General features: G+C 36.1%; 1 protein-coding gene across 2 annotated transcripts in view; it reads right to left on the bottom strand.

The window, feature by feature from the left end:
• Positions 1–3109: 3109 nt before the first annotated feature.
• The window catches only part of LOC111471655 (acetyl-CoA acetyltransferase, cytosolic 1-like), a 21897-nt gene continuing 15911 nt past the window's right edge, over positions 3110–9095 (bottom strand). For both annotated transcript variants that reach the window (XM_023117371.1, XM_023117370.1), the window contains 2 exons: positions 3905–3907; positions 3110–3203 (listed from right to left, as the gene is read on the bottom strand). The gene's annotated coding sequence lies outside the window, so the exon portion shown is untranslated. The remainder of the gene's footprint in view (positions 3204–3904; positions 3908–9095) is intronic.

The raw sequence follows: 9095 nt of genomic DNA, 5'->3' as shown, positions 1-9095 counted from the left end.
TTTTTTTTTTTTTTTTTTTTTTTTTTTTTTTTTTTTTTTTTTTTTTTTTTTTTTTTTTTTTTGTAAACTTTAGGTTTGTATAGGTCATTACTCTTTTAGTATTTTTCTTTTGTATTATTTTAATTTACTTTAAACATTTCTTTCATTTTACTTTAAGACTCTTGTTTAAACGTATAAGTCCATGGAATCGCATTATAAAGTTATTTAATTGAATGTTTCCGCGAAACAAGAATTATATTATGTACATGGTAGTGGTTCTAGTTCCCTTCGGAAATTAGAGTCGTCACACATGGAATATCTCGATAATACAGAATGCACGAATTAGATTAAGTTTAGGGCGGTAGAACCAGAATAGTTATGCAATGTCTTAGGTCAATAAGTTTCCAATACACTAAGTATCCTATGAGGATCTAACCCCAAACGACCTGGAAATGCCAGATGTGACCTAAAATGTCAATAAAGACAACTCATTTTCAAACTAGTCTAAAATATGTTAAATTACAAAGATCTCAAACAACTTTCATACATATATAACGTACTAAAATAGTTTGGCAACATTTTATGAACAAAATACAATAGAAAACATATGAGTGTCTCAACAACTCATGCATTCACTAGTTGTCCATCCTTCATTTTGTGAGCCTTGTTTATAACACAATCCTTGAGGTTGAAGTTGGATGGGAAGAACTTTTCTTCTTCAAAATAAAATAAATATAATGAATTCACAAATACAATATGTAACGATCAATGCCTAGGATTTAGAATCCGAATTTGGTACTTGATGGCCTTGGTATTTCCTTACATCCTTTACTACATGGTCACGTTACTTACTCCTTACTTTTAAGAGTGAAGACTATCCCCACAAACAAACACGAGTCCTTTTTACAAGCTTTATCCTCGCTTACATGCATCTTAGAAAAGAAAATTACAGGAAGTCACCCAACATACAATTATTCCAAGCAAACCACGTTTAACTATAAAGTTATTAGGATTGAACCACTAAAAAAGAAATGTACCTTGTTGGTATAGATAGTAACTTTCAAAATTTTAAATCTTTTTTAGTTATCGTATTCTTAGGATTGCTCTCATTCAGATGTGGTCTAGGTTCATTCATGTGCTCGTTTACTTGTGCATCATATGCTCCACCAGCTTTCGTGTTGGTTCGTTTTCGAATCACATCTTACTAAGAGAAGCATCACTCTGATACGAACTGTAACGACCCTATATTTCCTAATATAATTGAGACGTTACTGCATGCATGATATGTCTAATATGTGCAAATTTATTTTAAAATCTTCACATGTAAATGATGTCATGAGCTTAAACCTGTGTGGAGTTCATTTCAAATAAAAGTAAATACTAGCCTGAAATAATAGTAATTTCAAAGGAATGAAAACACCCTTTTCTAACCTAAGGGCCACAACTTAAGCAGAAATGAAGCTACCCTAGCTTCGATTCCACGTCCTCCACAACATCGCATCATCTGTGTAAGTGTGCCTCACCTTTACTTGAAAATAAGAGTTGTATGAGGCTCGAGTACTTTAAGAAATACTCAGAAAGTAACCCCACTATTAGGGTCAAAAAATGCATACATAAGTAGTTATGGGGGGGATCTATCATTTTATAAAACATCATAACATGACCTTGGGCTCCACTTTCCAATCAGGGTAGAGTTTGATGTCTATGAACCCACCGAATGGGATCCTATATGTACCTCTTGAGCATGGTTCATCGGGCTAGCGCGTTCTCATGTTACGAACGCCTTAGAGGGAAATAGTCCGCATGATATCATGACGAACATAAATATCGTAAGATACGCGTCCGTACTAATCATAACGGGGAAGTATTTTGATGCACATGGCACATATAAAAGTATGAGGTCCCATAGATTAAAATCAAAATATGCTTTAAGATACAAATTGTATCTCCTTTCATTTGTGACATAAGTTGCATATAAATTATGCATACATTATACTTATCAAATCTTTCCTAATTAGCGTACATGACTTCAAGGGTTATGCATAGCAATCATAACATGGCATAATCATATCATCGCATAACATAGTATGATATAATATAGCGTAATTAGGGGTATTTTGGTAATTTGTCATTATTATATTATTTTTCTAAACTTTTTTTTCCTGGTTTCTTTTCCAAACCATATTAACCTCAGGTATTACATTGCTCGAGAATCAATTTCTCTTGAAACTCGGTGTTGAACCCTTATTTAGCATCATTTCTTAGAAAATAAGGAAATAAACTCAGTAGTCTGATCAAGTTTTTATTCCCTCCTTGAAATTGTAACGAGTCACTCACTCCCAAAAAAAAGTTTAGATGGAGGTGGGAATCTTTTAATGATAATAATATGAAACTACTCTTGACATCATGGACTTTAGCTCAAAGGTAGGCGCTTGGATTTTAGGTTTGATTATGCATGAGTTTAACCCCTCCACTCCATTGTTGGGTGTGCACATGTTGTAATTACTCCGTTTCTGCCTCGGCTAAATGAATAACATCAGCAGGGATTCTAAGCTAGCACTTATGGATTCTCAAACTCTTAATACACGTTTTGTTCACCTAAAGATTCTCTCTCTTTCAGGGTCCAAAATGAAAATTATAGCTTGCCATTTTTTTCTCCCTCTTCAACTCACCCTAAGTAAATAACTAAATTAGAAATTAGGTTCCTTGGTACAAAGATCAAAAATTTGATAGTTTGTGTAGGAGTATAACAAATGCATTTAAAAAAAAAAAAAAAAACCCAAGTGTTGGTGGAAGTATACACTATTGTAGTAGTAAGTAATAAGTATTAAATCTTCGAGGTTTTTTTTTTTTTTAACTTTTAAAGCGGAAAAATTAAGTGAAACTAAAGTATTAAAGAAGATTCACCTCTCTATCTTTTCAAGGTATAAAGCAAATATATATATTTTATTAACAACAACTTTTTAATCGACAGAATTCACACCTTCAACAAGTTCAACTAGATGTACATCTCTTACTTCAACTATACAATTTAGTTCTCCATAGATATGCATTTACACAAAAGAATTGTTATCTTTATCATATAAGCTATATATTTATACTCTATCCTAGCATCCATTATAATTATATAAAAACGCTATAAAAAGTTCAAATTTTAATAATACGTGCTATCACAACGTACGAAGAACGCTATATTGTCTACAATAACATTTTTCATATGCTATCTGTAACGATACGCATTCTAGAAAAAAAAAAAAGAAGGAACACTGAAAATCTAGCGATTTTCGACGACAATTGCTGAGAGAACGTACTATTTCCCCAAGCCCCCACATTAAACCCTAGGGTATCTAAGTAGCCGCCCTTCTATTGAGTCATTGTTGTACCGTGAGAGAGAAGTAGTAAGATTGAGGTGGAGGATCGATAACGTCGTGAGACTTCGAACGTTTGCGAACCTTAGGTGGGAGCGAACCAACGCCGGGGTACATCAGGACAAGGAGGACAGACGCACCGTCAGGGACGAACAGACGACGACAATCTCACCGGCGACGGTAGTCAGGTCCTGCGATTAGGGTTCATCAAGACTCTCGAGCAAGGAAGACAAAGCAGCGAGCGTGGGTCGATTCTTCGGGTATCCCGCGAGTTTGCCTCAGCTAGCGTACGACCCGTACCTTGCAGGCCGCGCTCGGACACTGTCATTGGGCTGCGTCTTCATTTCGGCCCAAGACCAACGACACCAAACACGACTAGAAATCGTGCCCCGTCAGTGACCTTCACAACTCGTCGGCTCGGCACTTCGGCTTCATCAGCGGCTCCGTTACATTCTGCGGCTCGGCTCGACAACTCGGATTAACGGCCCGATATATGAATAATATACCGTTTCCTAGGTTTCTGACCATTCTGAAGTCATTCCCACCCTTGTTTCAACCATCTGAGGCCAGTATAACTCCACTTCGACAAAATAGGTTGTGATAAGAACGTACCTTGGTAGTTAGGCATAAGGGCTAGTTGTGAAAGGACTCTAAATGTATCATGTGATCTTATAAGGGGTAGTTAGGCACCGGAGTTAGCGTTGCGAGTGACTTCGGCTAAGGCCAAGGAGGTAAGTAACCTTACTGTTGGCGTTAGTTATCTATGTGTAATGGTGCGTGCACTGTGGCCGTCGCATGTACCATGCGTACGGTCAACGTATGTTATGCCATGTGTTTATCTTGGTGTGAAATGTCAATGTATACCATGTATGTTATGCTAAGTATCTTCTTGTGGTGAAATGTTATGTATGTCATGCTCATGTATGAGATGTTGTTGTTAGGTGAAATGTTATGTATGTCATGCTCATATATGTGATGTTGTTGCCCTTAATTGTTTTACCCTGTATGCATGAAATTGATTGACACGTCATGAATGTGTTGGGAGTTTTACGTGCCATGGATGTGTTGACTGGTGTACTACAATACACTCATATAATGTTCCATTAAGTCATGCTATGTAACGCGACGAGGGAAATGAAACGATGTATGTGTAATGCCATGGGGGTAGGCGTTAGGGACCCCATGCATGTTGATTCTTATGCATAGGGTTACCGCCATGCTATGTAATAATGGTACGAATGCGTACACTCGATATTATGCTCGCTATGATATCATGTAGCCCCCCTCCTTTTCCTTGACGTCCAGTAACGTATGTCATGTGTACCCGACCAAGCCAGGCTCAGGAGATTTGTGTACGAACGCACCTGGTGGGCCCTGTTGACGTACGTGGGTCGTGCATGAAGAAGGACCTCGCATCCACTCTGCTCGGATAAAGCCATGGCTTAAGGCCATGTAAAAAGGGAATGGAAGACAGCCCTGTTGAGTTTTATGTTCTAAAACTCATAGTTGGTAAACAAAAGCATATTCTGTTTTCAATAAAGTTATTATTGTTGTTTATTTAGTAAAGATTGTTATTGAATAAAGTGAATGTTACGTTCATTAATCTAAATCCAATAAACTAAGAACACTCTAGCTATAGTATGATTACTTGAACTATATGTAGAGACATAAGAGTAGATCAATTTCAAGTATATAGTCAAAATGATCTATAGAATAGGGATAAGGTTGAGTACCTTATTCTAGAGACACTATGGATGCGGCCCACTTTTGTATGTGATATAAACAATGTGATCACTAAATTGTACATGTGGAGACATGTAAGTGGGGGCGTCCTATGCAATGAGTATTGCATAAGAACGGACCATGAAGAAAGCCACTCTCACTTTATAATGTCGTTTACTATTGAGACTGATTTTTTCATTCGATGACCTAGGTAACTCGATCTTAATCCTAAGCTAACTATGAACTCATGTTTATTCGGAATTATCTTTAGATTTGCATGGGTGAGAGTGGCCCGAGTTTGCCGACTCAATAAGCCTCCCATTTCAGGGGTAAGACTGAGTGAATAGCTGGGGACATAGAGTGTATGACGGAATTCACTTCTACCCGCTTTTAGGGATAGTAGCGAGGTTGTTCCCTTAAGTACTGACTCCAAGTTTGGTGGTTAGACCACAAACCAATTGTTCATTAGAGGATCAGTGGGACTCAAGAAACAAGAAGTAACTTTAGTGGTAAAATGGTAAATTGACCCAGCTCTAGTTACGAACAACCTGTGAAGGAACGATTTACTAATCATGGTTATATCAAATGGACAAAAATAGTGAGGGGAGTGCAACTACTAAGCTATAGTGGAGTGTCCTAGTAGTTAACGAATGTTGGTTAACAAGGTTAATGAGTTTAGCCGGTTAATCTCGAATTGTTGAAGACCATGATCTATAGGTCCATTAGGTCCCCCTGCTAGCTCATATTGGACTAAACCTTAGAATAGTGTGACAAGTGAGTTCGAAGTGTTCGAATTCAAATTAGGAAATATTCGCTAAATATATACGAACCGCATTTTTGTTTAGTTATGAATTAAACATACAGAGAGAATTTGAGATATTTAAATAAGATTTAAACATTTTAATTATGAATAGGAATTCATAATCAATATGTGCATTCAAATTGGCATTTTAATATTATTTTGATTTGAAATTAATGGTTGAATTAAAATAAAGAAAGTCAAAATGTTGACCTCACCTAATGAAAAAATTCATGTTTGAGTTAGTGGAATATTGAGTGTCAATATATGGTTAACCAAACTGGCATGTTTGTCACATAACCCCACAAATTTGAGTGGAATTTTGAGTGTCAAAATATAGTAATCTCAATTTTGTATGAACATGCAAATATGACTCTATAAATAGAGTGATCAAGGTACATGAAAATTTTTCCTGAAAAAAGCTTGAGAAAGTCCCTCACAAATTCTCTCTTCACATATACTAGATCCCTTCCAAGTTTAGTCAGATTCCACAATCCCGTTTTAAGGCCGAAGAATAGTAGGGAAGACACTAGTGGTGGTTCAAAACCGATTCATGAAAAAAAAGAATTTAAACTACTAAAGGTTAGTGCTCAAACTCCTTGAGTTTTAATACTTATGAACATGCTAGTTAATTTTGTTGGGTTTTATGTCCTAAAACTCAGAGTTTGTAAATAAAAACATATTCTATTTTTCAATAAAGTTATTATTGTTGTTTATTCAGTAAAGATTGTTATTGAATAAAGTGAACTTTACGATCATTAATCTAAATCCAATAAACTAAGAACACTCTGGCTATAATATGATTACTTGAACCATATGCAGAGACATAAGAGTTGATCAAGTTCAAGTATATAGTCAAAATGATCTATAGTATAAGAATAAGGCTGAGTACCTTATTCTGGGGACACTATGGATGCGGCCCACTTTTGTATATGATATGAACAATGTGATCACTAAAATTGTACATGTGGAAACATGTGAGTGGGGGCGTCCTATGCAATGAGTATTGCATAAGAACGGACCATGAAGAAAATCATTTTCACTTTATAATGTCGTTTACTGTTGAGACTGATTTTTTTTTCATTCGATGACCTAGGTAACTTGATCTTAATCCTGAGCTAACCATGAACTCCTGTTTATTCGAAATTATCCTTAGATTAGCATGGGTGAGAGTGACTCAAGTTTGCCGACTCAATAGGCCTCCCATTTCAGGGGTAAGACTAGGTAAATGGCTGGGAACGTGGGGTGCAAATGCCTACCCAAGTGGTTCAAGTTCGCTGATTCAATAGACCTCCCATTTCAGGGGTAAGACTGGGTAAATGGCTGGGGACGTGGGGTGCAAAATGGAATTCACTCCTACCCACTTTTAGGGATAGAAGAGAGGTAGTTTTCTTAATTACTGACTCCAAGTCTTGAACAAGGGGCCCCACCCTCTCATTGGCCTAAGAGGGATTCGGTTTACTGGTTGGACCACAAACCAATTGTTCATTAGAGGATCGGTGAGACATAAGAAACAAGAAGTAACTTTAGGGGTAAAACAGTAAATTGACCCAGCTCTAGTTACGAACAATCTGTGAATGATCGACTTACTAATCATGGTTATATCAAATGGACAGAAATATATCTATAGTGAGGGGAGTGCAACTACTAGGCTATAGTGGACAGTACTTAACGAAAGTTGGTTAACAAGGTTAATGAGTTTAACCAGTTAATCTTGGATCGTTGGAGCCCATGATTTATAGGTCCATTAGGTCCCTTTGCTAGCTCATATCGAACTAAACCATAGAACAATGTGACGAGTGAGTTCGAAATGTTCGAATTCAAATTAGGGAGAATGCGCTACTAAACCATAGAACAATGTGACGAGTGAGTTCGAAATGTTCGAATTCAAATTAGGGAGAATGCGCTACATATATACGATATATTTAACCGCATTTTTGTTTTATTTACGAATTAAACAAAAAGAGAAAATCTGAAATATTTAAATAAGATTGAAATATCTTAATCAAATATGTGTCGAAATTAATTGAGATTGACATTTGAATTAATATTAAATATTAATTAAATAGTTTAATTAATCATTTAATATTACTTTAATTTGAAATTAATAATTCAAATTGATTGTTGAATCAAAATGAAGAAAGTCAAAATGTTGACTTCATTTAATGTAAAAATCTATATTAGCAAAATTTTGAGGTGTCAAAATTTGGTTTAACCAAACTGGCATGCTTTCTAAATAAACCCCACAAATTTGAGTGAAATTTTGAGTGTCAAATTTTGGTGATCTCAAATTTGCATGAACATGCAAACATGACTATATAAATAGAGTGATCATAAAACATGAAAGGTTTCTTCTATGGTGAAAAACCTCTCACAAACACTCTCTTCATATATACAAAATCCCTCCCAAGTTTAGTCACTCACCGGATTCCACAATCCCGTTCTAAGGCTAGAGGATAGTGGAGAAGACACTAGTGGTGGTTCGAAACCGGTTCGTGAGGAAAAAGAAATTTGAACTACAAAAGGTTAGTATTCAAACTCATTAAGTTTTAATACTTAGGAACATGCTAGTTATTTACTATAATTGATGTTCTAAAAGTGCCTAAGATCCAAATTGCTTCCGCATGTGTTATATTAACACCATCAAATTTACTATAATTGATGTACTTAGAGTACCTAAGATCCAAATTGCTCATGCACGTGTTATAGTAACAACATTAGCCCCTCATGTTTGCTTTTCTCTGCTTGTGATTGTGCATGCGTGCTGTGTGTGAACTGCTTGTGTCCTGAATGTGTATTGTATGCTTAACCCCAATAGTGGGACAACTTACTATGTATTTTATATAATACTCAAGTCACTTGCTACCTATATTTTCAGGTAAGGACAAGGCTCCCATGTATGGCTGACGGTGAACGCTGTGAAGGCCATGGAAATCTTAGAGAGGGCTCGTAGTGCCGTAGGCATCTTATTAAGACTCTTTCAAATAATAGCTATTTGCAATTGTTTCTCCTAGTTAGTTGTTGATTGATATTCCCAGTTAGGTCGTCGCTATTGATTTTCCAGTTACGAACTACTTATAATAATGAACATGTCTATTGAAGTTGTCTTATATGAATTTTCGTACTTTTGTCATATGAATGCAAGGCAACGTCGCTAATTAGGTTAAAGAAAATTAGGGACGTTACAGTCTGTATCAGAGCACTAGGTTATAGATCTTGTAGACTGG

This window comes from Cucurbita maxima, unplaced genomic scaffold (genome assembly GCF_002738345.1).
Source record: "Cucurbita maxima cultivar Rimu unplaced genomic scaffold, Cmax_1.0 Cma_Scf00054, whole genome shotgun sequence".
In the NCBI taxonomy this organism is placed as follows: domain Eukaryota; kingdom Viridiplantae; phylum Streptophyta; class Magnoliopsida; order Cucurbitales; family Cucurbitaceae; genus Cucurbita; species Cucurbita maxima.
The sequence above is the reverse complement of the archived record's forward strand: the minus strand, read 5'-3'. Positions and strand labels throughout refer to the sequence as shown.